At 44.9% G+C, this 15794-nt stretch overlaps 1 long non-coding RNA gene across 1 annotated transcript; it reads left to right on the top strand.

Moving 5' to 3' along the window:
- Positions 1-9896: 9896 nt before the first annotated feature.
- On the top strand, positions 9897-14627 carry LOC143706331 (uncharacterized). Its single transcript, XR_013192966.1, has 3 exons — positions 9897-9959; positions 13096-13299; positions 14289-14627. It is a non-coding gene; the product is annotated as an uncharacterized LOC143706331 (long non-coding RNA).
- Positions 14628-15794: the final 1167 nt, after the last annotated feature.

Genomic DNA, 15794 nt, shown 5'->3' with positions numbered 1-15794 from the left:
ACTTGCTCTCCGATGGTTTGCAGACTGTTTACGAAGCATTTCAAAGAGACAGTTGAGAGCTAGCACACTTAAGGGAAAATCACAAAACCCAGAGCATATCAATCTCCGTTCGTTTTTAGATTTATCCTTGGCACTAAATTGACTAGCTGAGAGAAAAAAAAGGTTATTTTCCTAACAGTATAACTAACTAGAGCTTTCAGTCAGCATTGATTGAATGTGGAATTTCTTTATTCCACAACATTTTGAGTGTTTATGCAAATAACATCACATCTTTGATTGGTTCGCTGAGGGTTAAAGTTTATGTACAGGACTTTATTGTAAAGTAACACCAACGTTCTTTATATTTGCAGGTTTAAATTCTATCATGAATTAAAAAATTTGGACCCCACAGTAAATATAATTAGTGAAAAGCACAGAAAAGTAAATTGTATAGAACAATTAGCACATTAAACCATTAAACCAGATTTTCCACAGTCAAAAATCTCCATGAGCACAGATAGAATGATGTTATCGAATCTGTGGGAGTGAGCCAATCACGCTTGGGCGAGATGGGAGGATAACCTACTGTATAGCGTGCCTCTTTTTCAACTTCTCTCTTCGCAGCAATATCAGCATGATGTAATCAAAACATAGTTATTCTCTGCTGTCTGTTGACAGCTTTGAAAAAAGCAGCAATAACAGACATCTACTCACGCAATGCAGGGCAAACACACAAACCGGGAAAGATATTGATCCCTTCTGGTAATTCCACTGTTTTGTTTTCATTTTAGGGTAAATCATGTGTCCTGCACACTTTGATGTTTGTATTTCCCTCGTGTGGGTGTAATAGAGCAAAGATATCCTCTACAATTTTAATGTGCTTTAGACTTTTGATTTAAGTTTTGAATTTTGACTTATCCAAGTTTGATTGAATGACCCTGAATGATCACCAAGTATGTTATTTATGTGTTTTTGGCAGTGTCAGCGTGAACATAAGTCAGACAAACATAGCTACTACGGATGTTATTTTATGCTATACATACTGTACATGGCATTGCTATGGAGTCTATGCGTGCCATCAAAAAATGCTAAGTCAAATACCCCCATCACTCTTGAGGAACAAAGGCGTTCCTGGACGATTATCTCTATGGCGTGCAACAGTATTGAGAGTGACGCTTAGACATTGAGACCATTCCTTCGCTTTGTTTTAGACAAAGTGTCTGCATTTGTTTGAGTCTGAAAGATTAGGAAGATGGCTGAAGATGGTGCAGAGGAAAGTATGTGTTAACACACCGATAAAATATCAGATAACATAGAGAGCTCTTTAGCATTTCATTTGTTCAGGGTAATAATTGTAATAAACTTTTTTTTCTTCAAATTCTTTGATTATTAGTTCAGCAAATAATCGTGTAGGATGCTTTCGTATCGAGACGAGTGCTCTGTAGCATGTCTCCAAAGATAAAATCTTATTATTTGTGATAATTACTACAATTTAGTTTTTTTTGTGTGGGATTTTCAGGTGTCCTTAATTTCCAAAACATTAACATGTGATTCTGTGTTTGTTTTCAAACAGCATTTTTATGAAATATTACCTGAGTTATCATTGTCTCACTATTTTCATTGCCAAATTCAATGCATGGTTCATGTGGCACACAGTGGTGGCTGGTGGGGCTTAAAATAGAGGAGGCACACTTAATTGTAGCAGTCTACAATTTTTTTTTTTTTTGCTTAACTGCTTTAAAATGTTTGTTTTTTTGGGTCACTATTATACAGAAAATTTTAAGAATTTAAAGTACAAGTACAAGAAGACAATGCAAGTATAATTTCACTCACCTAGCTGATTTCTGTAGCCTACATCCAACTTTTAATTTGTAGCTGCTGTCTGAATAGTAGCTTGGTAAATCTGTTTACAATCAGATATACAATATCTCTACTCTCCATAATAAAGGCAGATAGTACATTATGAGTTCCCTTTCGTTGTCACTCCGAGTTACGTCGGATGACGACGAATGGGGTTTCGCTTAGAACGCCTGTCGACTTCGAGTATTACAAAACGAGCCAATGGCAAAGAAATGCCATGGGTCTGCGGAATTTGCATAGCGTATCTCCGCCTTACCTCGTGGGTATAAAAGGAGGACGCCGGCAACAGGCAGATATGTTTTCGCTGAGGAGCCAAGAGTATTTCTTCGCTCCACAGTCATCTCTGACTTCGCTCTACGAGACGAGCTTCTCTCTCCGGTGTTGGTGTGACAGCGATCTGCAGCGAGCTCACAGTGCCTGCTGATCTGTGCAGTGATCTGCCAGTGTGTGTGTGTGTCTCCCTGTGTGCTTCAACATCGCGGAGTTTTTTTCTCCTCTCATAAAAGAGCTCGCACGCGGCACGTCTTTTTAAAGACGGCTCGCCCGTGCATTTCTGGTTATAGCGGACTGGTATCAGACTCTGATGGGCACGAGCGCTGTCTAGTGTGTTTGGGCTTTGATCATGCTTGAACAGCGCTCGTGGGTGACTCATGTTCTCGCTGGGAACGTGATCATCGCGTCATATATAGGTCGAGACTCAGTGAACTCGTAAGAGTTAGAGTCCCCTCATCCAACCCCATGATCTTCGGCTGGTGGCCAGGGTGACCTGAGGGTTACGGTCTGGATCAAGGCGCCGACTATGTGTCCGTGACCCCAGCCCCCCTCTTCAATGACGGTGCCCGCTAGTGAACTGCTGATTCCCGCGAGTCTACCCTCTGGTGGCCCGCGTGTTTCAGTTGAAGCTACAGAGGAAGATGCCATGTCTGTTGCAGCATCACTAGGTGGGTTTGAGTCTTCTGGAAGTGAGGGCTCGCACAGCTGCCACCTTCCGGTGTGCATACGGCTGTGCCTGAGTCTGATCCGGAGATGACGACCATGCTTTCCTGGGACGATGGGTTTTGGGTAAGGCCGCAGACCCTCGTCCACGGCAAACCCCAATACCTCTCTTCCCGGACGTGCATGATGAGATCTCGAAGTCCAAGAAGACCCCCTTGTCTTCTCGGGACCGCTCGCTGATCTCATCCGCCTTTCCTCCCCTCGATGGGGCCGCTGCCCATGGGTACACTGGGGTCCCCCCGGCTGAACGCTCTGTTGCGATGCTATGTGTCCTCAGAGTGCTTCTTCTCGGCGCAATCCTAAGCACCCGCCCGTGGCCTGTAGTTTTTCGTCTACGCTTGTGGCGAGATCCTATAGCGCCACGGGACTGGCAGCCGCCTCACTGCATGCCATGGTCATTCTGCTGGTCCACCTGACCCAGATGCTCATGGACCTGCACGAGGGCGGGACTGACCCAGGGCTCTTCACTGAGCTGCGCGCCGCCACTGACCTTGCTCTCTGAGCGACGAAAGTGGCTGTACGCTCCCAGGGTCAGGTGATGCTCACCATTCTGTGGCTGAACCTGTCTGATGTGCTGGATGTCGCGCGGACCTGTCTGTCCGACATTCCCACATCCCAGGTCGGCCTCTTCGGCGGTGCGGTTGAGGGCTTGCTTGCCCAACAGCTCTCAGCCGCCCATGAGCAGACTGAGGTTGATTCTGTCCCTACGGCCCCGCCGTCCGCTCAGATCCCTCGGTCTGCCCACCGCCGAAGGCGCCCTCCCGAGGCTCCCACCCCGCCCGTTCACCCGGGTCGGCTCTGGAGGCCGCGGTCGGACGCCACAGTCCTCTCCAGCCCCGCACCCCGCTACACGCCGGGTTAAGCGGCGCTCTTGAGTTGGGCTCCTCAGAGATGGGACTCAGTTCTTTCCAGGAGCTGGTAGCAGGACCACTCCTTTCCCCGGGGGAGGGCCGGGGAAGAATCCTTATTCTCCAAAGAGCTGACTCTCCCGTCTCTGAGCACAGAGTTCTCGGACGTCACAGAGCGCCGCCCACAAGCCGTGCTCTCCTCGTCTCCCTCTATCCCAGAGGTGGTTGACATGGCGTGCCGTCCACGGACCGCTTCGCCCCTCTCCCCCTCTGTCGCCAGACCCCTGGCAGAGCAGGCCCCCGCGGGACGACCAGCCTGGTCCTCCCCTGGCCCCTCTGCCAGGGCGCGGTTGCTAACTGTGCCCCCACATCGGGCCGCTATGCCGTCCACGTCTGGGGCAGTTACTCCGCTTCGCTGCCCCTCCGGGGGGAGGCCTGTGGTTCGCATGATCCCGCTGGTTCAGTTCCTGGGAGCCTGGTTAGAGCTTCCCCGTCTGTCCCGCTGGGTCGCGTGGACCATCAGGCTCGGCTATGCGATTCAGTTCGCACGGTCTCCTCCCCGCTTGGGGAGTCCGCTCCACTTTTGTCGGTGGCTATGCCCCCATCAGGAGAGCAGAGATTGCCACCCTGCTGGCGAAGGGTGCAATCGAGACTGTCTCTCCAGCCGAGATGAGGTCCGGCTTCTACAGCCCCTACTTCATTGTCCCCAAGAAAACCGGTGGGTTACGGCCAATCCTGGACTTGCGCGTGCTGAACCGCTCCCTTCACAGGATGCCGTTCGAGATGCTCAAACGCATTTTCGAATGCATACGGCCCAGGATTGGTTTGCAGCGATCGACCTGAAGGACGCCTACTTCATGTCTCTATTCTCCTTGACACAGACTGTTCCTTCGGTTTTCTTTCAGGGGCAGGCATCCAGTACGCGGTTTTCCCTTTCGGGCTAGCCCTGTCTCCTCGCATCTTCACGAAGGTCGTCGAGACTGCCCTTGTTCCCCTTCGGGAACACGGGGTTCGCATCCTGAGTTATATCGACGACTGGCTGATCATAGCTCACTCTCGAGTTCAGGTTGCGAACACAGGGACCTAGTGCTTCGGCACCTAGCTCGTCTGGGCCTTCGGGTCAACTGGGAGAAGAGCAAACTTTGCCCCGTGCAGAGGATCTCTTTTCTCGGTATGGATATCGACTCGGTCGCCATGTCCGCGCAGCTTACGAGCTAGCGTGCGCGCAGTCACTGCTGACTTGCCTGAGACAGTTCGAGGGCAAGAGTGCGGTTCCACTGAAACTTTTTCAGAGGCTCCTGGGGCATATGGCTTCTGCAGCCGCGGCAACGCCGCTCGGATTGCTTCATATGAGACCGCTTCAGCTTTGGCTTCCGAGTCCCGAGTTGGGCATGGCAACACGGCACCCTCCGAGTAACAGTTACTCCGACCTGCCATCAGACCTTCACCCCGTGGTCGAACCTCAGTTTTCTACGGGCCGGAGTGCCCCTGGAACGAGCTTCGCGGCATGTTGTTGTAACGACAGATGCCTCCTCCACGGGCTGGGGTGCCATGTGCAATGGACGTGCTGCCGCGGGCTCCTGGACAGGACCCCGTCGCCTCTGGCATGTCAATTGCCTCGAGTTGCTGGCCTACGTCTTGCTTTGCGCCGCTTCCGGGCCGTGCTAAAGAACCAACACGTACTAGTCCGCTCAGACAATACCGCCACTGTAGCGTACATCAACCATCAAGGTGGTCTACGCTCCCGCCGTTTGTCGCAACTCGCTCGCCACCTCCCCATATGGAGTCAGGAGCATCTGAGGTCGCTTCATGCCATTTATATCCCCGGAGCCCTGAACTGTGCAGCCTACGAGCTCTCACGGCTTCAGCCACTCCCTGGAGAATGGCGACTCCATCCCCAGTCGGTCCAGCTGATTTGGGACCAGTTGGGGGACGCACAGATAGATCTGTTTGCCTCCCACGACTCGACCCATTGCGCCCAGTTTTATTCCCTGACCGAGGGCACGCTCGGCACGGATGCTCTGGCGCACAGCTGGCCGCAGGGCCGCAAGTATGCGTTTCCCCCAGTGAGCCTTCTTGCGCAGACCTTGCGCAAGGTCAGGGAGGACGAGGAGCAGGTCATTCTGGTCGCGCCGTACTGGCCCGCCCGGACCTGGTTCTCCGAACTAGTACTCCTCGCGACAGCACCTCCCTGGCCGATTCCTCTGAGGAAGAACCTTCTTCCTCAGGGACGGGGCCACCTATGGCACCCTCGTCCCGAACTCTGGAACCTCCACGTGTGGCTCCTCGATGGGATGAGGCAGGTTTGAGTACCATACCACCAGCGGTGGTGGCTACCATCACTTCCGCTAGAGCGTCGTCCACGTGACACGTCTATGCGTTGAAGTGGAACCTCTTCGTCAGCTGGTGCTCTTCTCACCGAGAAGACCCCCGGAGATGCTCGATCAGCGTTGTGCTTTCCTTACTTCAACAGGGGCTGGAGCGAAGGCTGTCTCCCTCCACCCTGAAGGTCTACGTTGCCGCTATTGCCACACACCATGACCTCATCGAAGGTAAGTAGGTGGGGAAGCACGACCTGGTTATCAGGTTCCTGAGAGGAGCGAGGAGACTAAATCCGCCTCGCCCTCCTCTCGTTCCCTCTTCGGACCTCTCAGTGGTTCTAACTGCCCTGAAAAGTGCTCCATTTGAGCCCCTGCAATCAGTTGAGCTTAAATTCCTGTCTATGAAGACAGCGCTCCTGGTTGCACTGGCCTCCATCATGAGGGTAGGGGACCTGCACGCATTCTCCGTTGACGAAGCGTGCCTGGAGTTCGGGCCGGCTTACTCTCACGTGATCCTGAGACCCCGGCCTGGATACGTGCCCAAGGTTCCTACCACTCTCTTCCGGGACCAGGTGGTGGACCTGCAAGCGCTGCCCCTGGAGGAGGCAGACCCAGCCTTGCACTGCTCTGTCCAGTACGCGCTCTCCGCGCCTATGTAGACAGGACGCAGTGTTTCAGGACCTCAGACCAGCTCTTTGTCTGTTATGGTGGGAAGCTGAAGGGAAAGGCTCTCTCAAAGCAAAGGTTGTCTCACTGGATAGTGGACGCCATTGCTTTGGCATACCAGCAGCAAGGTCGACCGTGCCCCCTTGGTGTGACTGCCCACTCCACCCGGAGTGTAGCATCCTCTTGGGCTCTAGCGCATGGCGCCTCGCTAACAGACATCTGCAGAGCTGCAGGCTGGGCGACACCTAACACATTCGCCAGATTCTATAATCTCCGAGTGGAGCCAGTGTCCTCTCGTGTACTCGCTTCAACCAGCTAGTACCGGACCCGCTCAGGTGTCTTTGCTTGCTCGCCATTCCACTCCACGGACTGGATACGTGCGATATTCTCCTCAGGTGAGCTTCCCCTAAAGCCCTGAGCTCCTCCAGCACTCCTGATGTCGGCGCCAGTGTCTATTGCCTGCGCGTCGGCTAGGTGCCTCCCGTGTGCACGGTCCCTCCTCTGAGCGACCCCCACATGTGTATTTCCACTGTAAGCCTCTTGAGCATGTGTCTTTCCCTTGGCAAGCCACCTTGCCACCCCTGGGGTTGAAATATTCCACCTGCGGCTGGACACCCCAGTGTTCTCCATATGTCTCCTTCGGGTCATATGTGTATCCTCTAAGTCCCCCCCTCTGGGTTGGCAGTAATTGCATATTTCCCCTAAACTTTGGGATATGCTCCCCAGTGAACCTTGGTATTCCTGGGCTAAATAGGAGTCCTTCGTCCGTGCCAGTCTCACGACAGGGATCTCAGATTTACGCAGGGCACTGGAAGACAGCTGAGAAGGTGGCGTTATTAGACTGGTAACCCCATTCGTCGTCATCCGACGTAACTCGGAGTGACAACGAAAGGGAACGTCTCGGTTACGTATGTAACCCTCGTTCCCTGAGTAGGGAACGGAGACGTTACGTCTTCCTGCCACTCTCCGCTGTACCGCGGGGATCGCCTGAGCTCAGTCTTGGCTCCTCAGCGAAGAAACATATCTGCCTGTTGCCGGCGTCCTCCTTTTATACCCACGAGGTAAGGCGGAGATACGCTATGCAAATTCCGCATACCCATGGCATTTCTTTGCCATTGGCTCGTTTTGTAATACTCGAAGTCGATAGGCGTTCTAAGCGAAACCCCATTCGTCATCATCCGACGTAACGTCTCCGTTCCCTACTCAGGGAACGAGGGTTACATACGTAACCGAGACTTTTTCCTCCCCCTACCCTTCTCTATCACCTCAGACTCGCCTTAGCAAGGTTTTCCGAACGATTGTAATTACATATGCAGATTTGGCACGTTCGGTGAAGAGCAGTGGTGATTCCTACTTCAGTAATATTTTATGGTGTTACAATGGTGAAATTACAAACAAGAAATACACATTCTGAGACATGAAATTAAATTAATATCTGGGAATTGTATTAACATTAAATCCTCATTCTCCCATTTTCACCTTAAAATTTGGGGTAGGTTGTGCTTCCCTTATCTGATGAGTTGCCACTGGTGGCACAGTAGATTAAAGATGGGATATACTGGGGGAAAAAATGGAAATTATTACAGAATGCATCTGTAAATATATTCTAAAGAACCTTTGAGAAATATCTGACCAATTCGTATTGTGTTCTTTTTTCTGTTCTTTTTTTATCTAATTACGAAGGAGTAACAATGGCATTATAATAGCTCAGTGGGCATTTTTCTCAACACATTTACATCATATTGACATGAAAATCATTTTGATAATAACTTCCACACTACTAGGATGACTTTCCACTAGATGTTTGAACATAACTGCAGTGATTTGCTCCCATTCAGACACAAAAGCAGTGAGAACAGGCAATGATGTTGGGTGTTTTGGCCTGCCACTGAGTTTAAGTTTCAATTCATAATCTGTTTTCACTGGGGTTCAGTTCTGGACTTTGTGTTAGCCAGTCCACACCAGACTTGGTAAACCACTATGGACCTTGCTTTGTGCACAAGGACATTGTTATTCTGGAACAAAACTGTTGCCACAAAGTTGGAAGCACACAATTGTCTAGAATAGTATTGTATGAGGCTGCATTAAGATTAGTCTTCTCTGGAATTAAAGGGCCAAGCCAAACCTATTAATTTGAAGTGGATGTTTGTACTTTTGTCATGTTGGTATGGTTTTATTATTTCGGAGTTAATCTTCATAAAAAACTGTAATCTTGAGATAGTAGATTTTACATAGAGGGCGATCAGATTTTACTGGTGTTAAAGGTATCGAATGTGGTCTAGCCTATATATATATATATATGTGTATATGTATGTATGTGACCCTGGATGACAAAACCAGTCATATGGGTCATTTTTTTGAAATTGAGATTTATACATCACATGAAATCTGAATAAATAAGCTTTCCATTGATGTATAGTTTGTTAGGATAGGACAATATTTGGCCGAGGTACAACTATTTGAAAATCTGGAATCTGAGGGTGCAAAAACTCTAACCATTGAGAAAATCGCCTTTAAAGTTGTCCATTTATTTTCGCGATTGTGCTGCATTCACTCACAAAAATAAATGTTTTACATATTTACGGTAGGAAATTTACAAAATATCTTTTTGTAATCTGTATATACAAAACCAGTCTTAAGTAGCACGGGTATATTTGTGGGAATAGCCAACAATACATTGTATGGGTCAAAATTATCAATTTTTCTTTTATGCCAAAAATCTTAATTGATAATTTTGACCCATACAATGTATTGTTGGCTATTCCCACAAATATACCCGTGCTACTTAAGACTGGTTTTGTATATATACTGTATATATGTATGTATATATATTCCAGGATTTAGCTCCTACCCTAAACACACCTGAACAAGCTAATCGGAGGCTGCATCTAAAATCGCATACTCTTGAGTAGGTACTTAAGTAATTGCTTCACGACCGCTAAAAAAATTATGTTCTATATACTATGAATGTGTGTATATAATCCAGACACACTATACATTCGCCATGCTGTCATTATTATGTGAATTACCAGCATCAGTTGTGTCACTACTTCACTGCCATTCATAAATCCTCTCCCGTGGCCTCATGGGATAGTAAAGTGTCCATCATATGCATACTTCAGAATCTTGCCAAAAGTAGTAGGTCATATGGGTACTTTTTGCCTACTCTTTTATGAGTACTGTGAATTCGGACATGCTATATTCACATACTGTTTTTTGCCTATATAGGAAGTATGCAATTTTGGATGCAGCCACAGTCTTCAGGATTACAAGAAAAAGCTGCAGGCAGGTAAGTTTGTTCAGGGTTTGAGCTAAACTCAGCAGGATTGTGGACCAGAGTTGAGAACCCCTGCCCTATATTTTCACAATGATGATAATAGAAACAAAAATATTGTCTTATTTCATATGTAAAAATATAACAATGGACAAATTAGATTTGTATACTTTCTGAAAAAGTTGTTTGTGGTTCCTGCTTGCCCATGCAAAACTCTATGCTAGGGAAGTGCTTCCCAACCCTGTTCCTGGAGGCACACCAACATTACACATTTTGGAGGTTTCCCTTATCCGACCCATTAATTTCAGGTCTTGTAGTCTCTACTAATTAGCTGATAAGTTGAATCAGGTGTGTTTGATTAGGAAGAGTACACAAAAATGTGTAGTGCTGGTGTGCTTCCAGGAACAGGGTTGGGAAAAACTGTGCTAGGGTGTTCTAGGTAGTTGCTAGGTGTTTGCTAACTGGCCCAAGTCAAGAGAGCCCACCCTAAAATCGCTGTAACATCCGGTTCTCTAGATGCATCTCGAATCCCTCCATCGTCTTTAAAATTTTTAGTCAAAAAATTTAAAGCAGAATACGAAAACAAAGTAGAATCACCCATTTCATCAACAAAATACACTATTTAGGTATAATTTATGTCCGTAGCACAAATAATAAAGGTATAGGATGAGCGCCACTCCAAAATGTAATAATAAGTGTTAGGACCTCATCCCTGAGAAGTAGTTAAATCTGCAGGAATGGAAAAAGGTGATGGACCGAGAGAAAGATGGATAAAGGACCTGATGAGCTGCTGATTGGTTTCTACTCTCAGTGATACCCAATCAGACCCCTCTAATCACACCGCGCACGTCCTTCCTGGCAGCAGGGGACCTCGGGGAGACCTTCACCGTGGCAAACACGCTGTCTACTCCCATCCACCACCTACGCTTCACTTGCTTGTTATTTGATGTGAAATGGAATTAAAGCTGGGCCGTGTTACCCCCAAACAGTAATAATCACTGAATTTCCCCTGTGACATCCCTCAGTTCGTACACTTTTATTCCCTTATCAACACAAGGTAAGAGACATTCTGACAGCAAAGGTCGATACAGACATGCCTTCAGTGACCCGGAGAAGACACTGCATACACTAACGCTGTTCAAACACAAAAGAGAATGAGATACTGGGGTGATGTATGTATTTATTTTTCCATGTAGGTATTTGGAACATGTCAAAACATTTTGGGCTGCTCTGTCAGATTTTTTTGGACACTGACATGTTGACAGTTTAAGCAAACATTCCACAATCAAATTGAGACGGCGTGGCTACGTTTTGTGTGGAGAAATGCATGGTAGTGCAACATTCTGTTTTTCTAGGGTACAGTCCAAATGCTCGTTTTCTGCTTTTGGATAATTAGCCTGCAATCATCCATTATAGCATAACATCATATAATATGCGGTGTGTTTTTAGGTTATTAACCTATAATTCATTGAGTTTGAAAATTTTAGTTTGAAAATTTATGTGCTTAATGCATTGCCAAACAAACCGACTGCACACAGTCAAACATACTTTGGGGAAATTGGAGTAGGTTTGGTTGGTGGACAGCAGCCAGTTTGTATTTCTTCCTTGAAAACTTCATTCACATACACAATTTGGCCATTTGTAGTGCAGCAAGAAACATACAGATGATTTTCAATACTTCTTTCCTGAAACTGGATGTTATTGTTGAAGTCAGATTTACCGCCTGTCGTGTATAAGGCCGTGATTTGATTAAAAAGTAATATCTGAATCTTCACTCATGGGGCTGAAAGCAAGAGTATTATCTTGTCATTGACAGGATTAGTCTTGATGGAGAATGGCTGTACATGCAATAACGGGCAGATCTATCATCTACAGGATCCCTCTGCTTGTGTTTCTCTGTGTGGGGGAAGATAATGGGGGTTACAAATAACTTGTGTAAATGTTATAGTAACATTTGTCTTTCACTTGCTCTGTCATTGGCTGTTCCCGTTTCTTGTTCTTTTTTATGAACTGAGCATTACGTTCTTAACATTGCAGTTCTTTCTGTGAAAATAAAAAATGAGTCATATTTTGTCTCAAAAGAAAGTAATAAGAAATTATCAGTACTTTAATGCATCCAGTCATTTTACTTTGTATAATTCCCATTCTTAAATTATTATTGCAGTAGTGTTTTTTAAACTGTATGTCACAATTCAAACAATATTAATTGCAACCCTATTTCATTTAATTTCATTTTATTTTATTATGTGGTATGACCAAGGCATAATCATGTCCACAGGTTTTGTGAGATTTAACCATCTGCTGCATACTTGAAAGCAAAAATTTGAAACTGATGTGGTCAAAAACATCAATAATGGGGCAAAAACATCTTGTGACTTACATTATCTTTTATTTAGGAGGAACTTTTAACCATAGGTCATTAGATGCAGGCGAGATTCCTGTAGTGATTTAATGGTGTGCTGCTTACCTCTCAGGAGTGACGGAGCCTCTCGAAGGATGTCAGCTCAGCAGGACGTGCTGTGGAAGAGACTCTTGCGATTAATCACTTCCCTTTGGATGTGCTGTTTTGCTGAAACCCATTTCCTCTGCCCCTAAAAATCAGTGTGAGGAGCCAGTTTAAAGCCCACTGGGGAGGAAGGACAAACTTTGAGCTGTTGCTTTTGGCCCCTCAGGTTTATGTGGCTAGTAAAAATGTACTAAGAAAGTGGCACCAGAGGGCGGTTTTGGTATTTAGATGAACAAAAAGCAAAGTCTAAATGTAGAATGTGCCATTATAGCTCTTCAGCTTTTATGAAAGTGGTGTCAGTCCATTTCAGAAAATCAGGATATGGAAACCGGCACTGCATTTTTCACTACAACTAAAGCTCATCAAATTCAGTCGATTTAGATCTAGTTTGTTTACATGATCCATCAGTACTGTGAATGTGTCTAAGGGGTCTAACTCATGACCCTCACATTGCCCTCTGGGGTTTCAGATTGGTCTGGACATTTGTTTAAGAATTCCATTTAACCCTGCAGCAAACAATGTTGTTCCTCTGTGAAAGGTGATGTCAGTTGTGATCAGTGGATGTCTACCTTGTCCTCTCCAGAGAGCAACAAATCCATTCTATCCGCAAACTTCTCTCATTGTTTCTCTATCCCTTCCTGGTAGGTACAGCAAGAATCCAAACTTGAGACCTTACACAAACAAGCGTCAGAGGCCAATGCAATCACAACCGAAGGCAGTGCAGTGTCAAAGATCAGCAGAAACATGTGAGACCCATTTGGTGGAAAATAAGATTTTAGATGGGAAGGCGTGAAGATTGTACTGATTATCAGCACAAAGGGACTGAGCTGACTTTAAGGTTTGTGTGAGGTATGTGGTGGAGTAAATGCTTGAATGTACGTCTTGCGCATCACAGTCTGCATTTTAAGAACATGCAATATTTTAGGACGAATGCATGTTCGGGTCAAATTTCACCACAAAATCAAAAGAAAAAAACTTGTATTAAAAATGAAATAAAAAAATACTAATAATAATACTAATAATATAATTATGAATGCTATTTTTTACGTAAAGAAAATGTAAGCCTAATTTTAGAAATATTATCATTTATTTTTTGCATTGCCCCCATTCTTAAAAAAATAATGTGAAAATCGCATTCTCATTTCTGTAATACAGAAACAAACTAATTAAAGAAGTAATGAAAATTCAAATAATAGATAATCAAAATGTTACGATTCGATACATATCACAATACTGAACTCACAATATGACATCAGTGCGATATTGATAAAAACGATTGATTAAATTGCTAAATTTGGTATTACATTGGGGTGGAAATGAATAGTTTTGGACTTGGTGCTAACCCAATAAACAGGACAGTGGTAACACCAGAATAAAAATATTCATGATTCTGAAGCTGAATACAGAATTATTTTGACGAACATGTTTGCACTGTCACTTACTAGATATATTTAAATTTTGGCCACTTTTTACTGGTAACATTAGACATTTGGCATTATCAGGACCCACAAATATTCCCCAATTACATTATTACACATTATTCAACATTATATATAGTAGTTTAACGCAGTATTGACACTAAACTCTGTAAACTTGAATTTTTTCTCACTATACATAATACATAGTCACTATCCACGATACATATTGTTGCATTTTTGTATTGCGATATATTGGGACACTATATATTGTTACACAGTTATGATGCAAAAATGCTTTTTTTTCTGACAATGTCAAATACATGAGGTAGTAAAGCCATTTGATAACAATGAAAAACACCATTCAGTGTTGCAACATCTACTGCCTTCCTTTATAAAGTTGTACTGCGTTATAGCTCTTAGGAATTTCAAAGAGTTTAGCTATGGGCATAAACATTGAGCACATCTTTGAGATTCCCATAAACAGGATTATTTTTGGCTGTACTTGACTTTTGACTCCTCTGCTCTGGATGTGCCTCAAACAGCATAACAAGATAGAGGTTGCGGTCAAGTGCTGTGAAGTTGTCGCACTTTTGAAGACTGGTGGACATGAACTGTAAGACTGCAGAGGTCAATGAAATCAAATCTTCATGAGTGAGAGTCACTAAAGGGACATCAAAGAGAATCGAAACAGCATGTCTAGCTGTCTAGCATGAAAGATGTGGCCGCTTTTTCCGCCATGGAAGTGTACGGTTTCCATGTGTTAACATGCAAATAAAGAAAACAAATAAATAACACTTGATTATGTATCGTTGATCATCTTGAATTAAGTTACACAGCCTAGCTTATGTCGAGATGGCATAACTAAAGTCAAGACGAGGTTCTTTGGGAATCACAGATATATGATCTATGTTTCTGGGTGTGTGTGCATGTCATGAGAAAAGTCAGTGAAGTTGATTGATTCTGACCGAGGTCCCGTTGTGACATGATGTCTTCTACCACACATGTGCTTGGGATTTAAAAGCACTTAAACCCATGTTTCCCTCCAACTGTAAGGCAATGATCATATTTCTGTCTCATCTCTCCCGTCTCATCTAATCAGTCTCACTTTGTACTCTTCAACCTTACTTTGCCAATGGGGAACAAACTCCACCAACAAAAGATGCACTTTTAAGAAGAAACCGATTCCCTTAAGGTTGAAACCAAGCCCTGTTTTCTCATTAATCCTTCCGGGGTCACGCATTAACTTGAGCAACCATGGAAACACAAACCAGACACTATGATTGACAGTGCAGGGGCAAAGATCAGGGGGCACATCCTTTGTGGTCAGTGGAAGCCATTGACTGACCTTCGCTTCACTAATATTTGCTAGCCGATGTAGTTTGGTGAAAGGAAGTTCTCCATATGGTGGAGGAAATGAGTGGACAACCAAGTAACTATGAAAAGGAAGCTCGTTTGCTGCTCGCTTTCAAATCATATGGTGTGTTTAGTCTGTATATAGAATAACATCCAGCATTTAGAAGAATGAGCATCAGCCTCAAACATTTTGGCAGATGTGGTATAATGCTATATTTTGGAAAGAACTCCTATACGAAAAAAACCCAACTATTATAGATATGCTATAAAACTGAGAAATCTAAAGTGTTTCTGCTTTTTGAATTCTTATTTCACTACTACAGTATCACAATACTTTATTTGGGTCTTTGTCTGATGATCTGAAATGTTTGAATGATCAATTTAAAGAAATAGTTCACCTTACAATGAAAGTGAATAGGAATCCAGGCTGAGCTCAATATTTAAACAAAATGCATTATAAAAGTATTAAAATTATAATATATCCCAAGTCTTTTGACAGCCCTAGACTACAACAATACATCTTTGTGGTCAATAGCTTTGTAAATTTGATGTGACCAATTGTTTGTTATGTGA

This window comes from Siphateles boraxobius, unplaced genomic scaffold (assembly GCF_051911475.1).
Source record: "Siphateles boraxobius isolate OS27281-9 unplaced genomic scaffold, OSU_SipBor_1 41, whole genome shotgun sequence".
Taxonomy (NCBI): Eukaryota; Metazoa; Chordata; class Actinopteri; order Cypriniformes; family Leuciscidae; genus Siphateles; species Siphateles boraxobius.
Note: the sequence above shows the minus strand (reverse complement) of the source record. Positions and strands in the feature narration are given on the sequence as shown.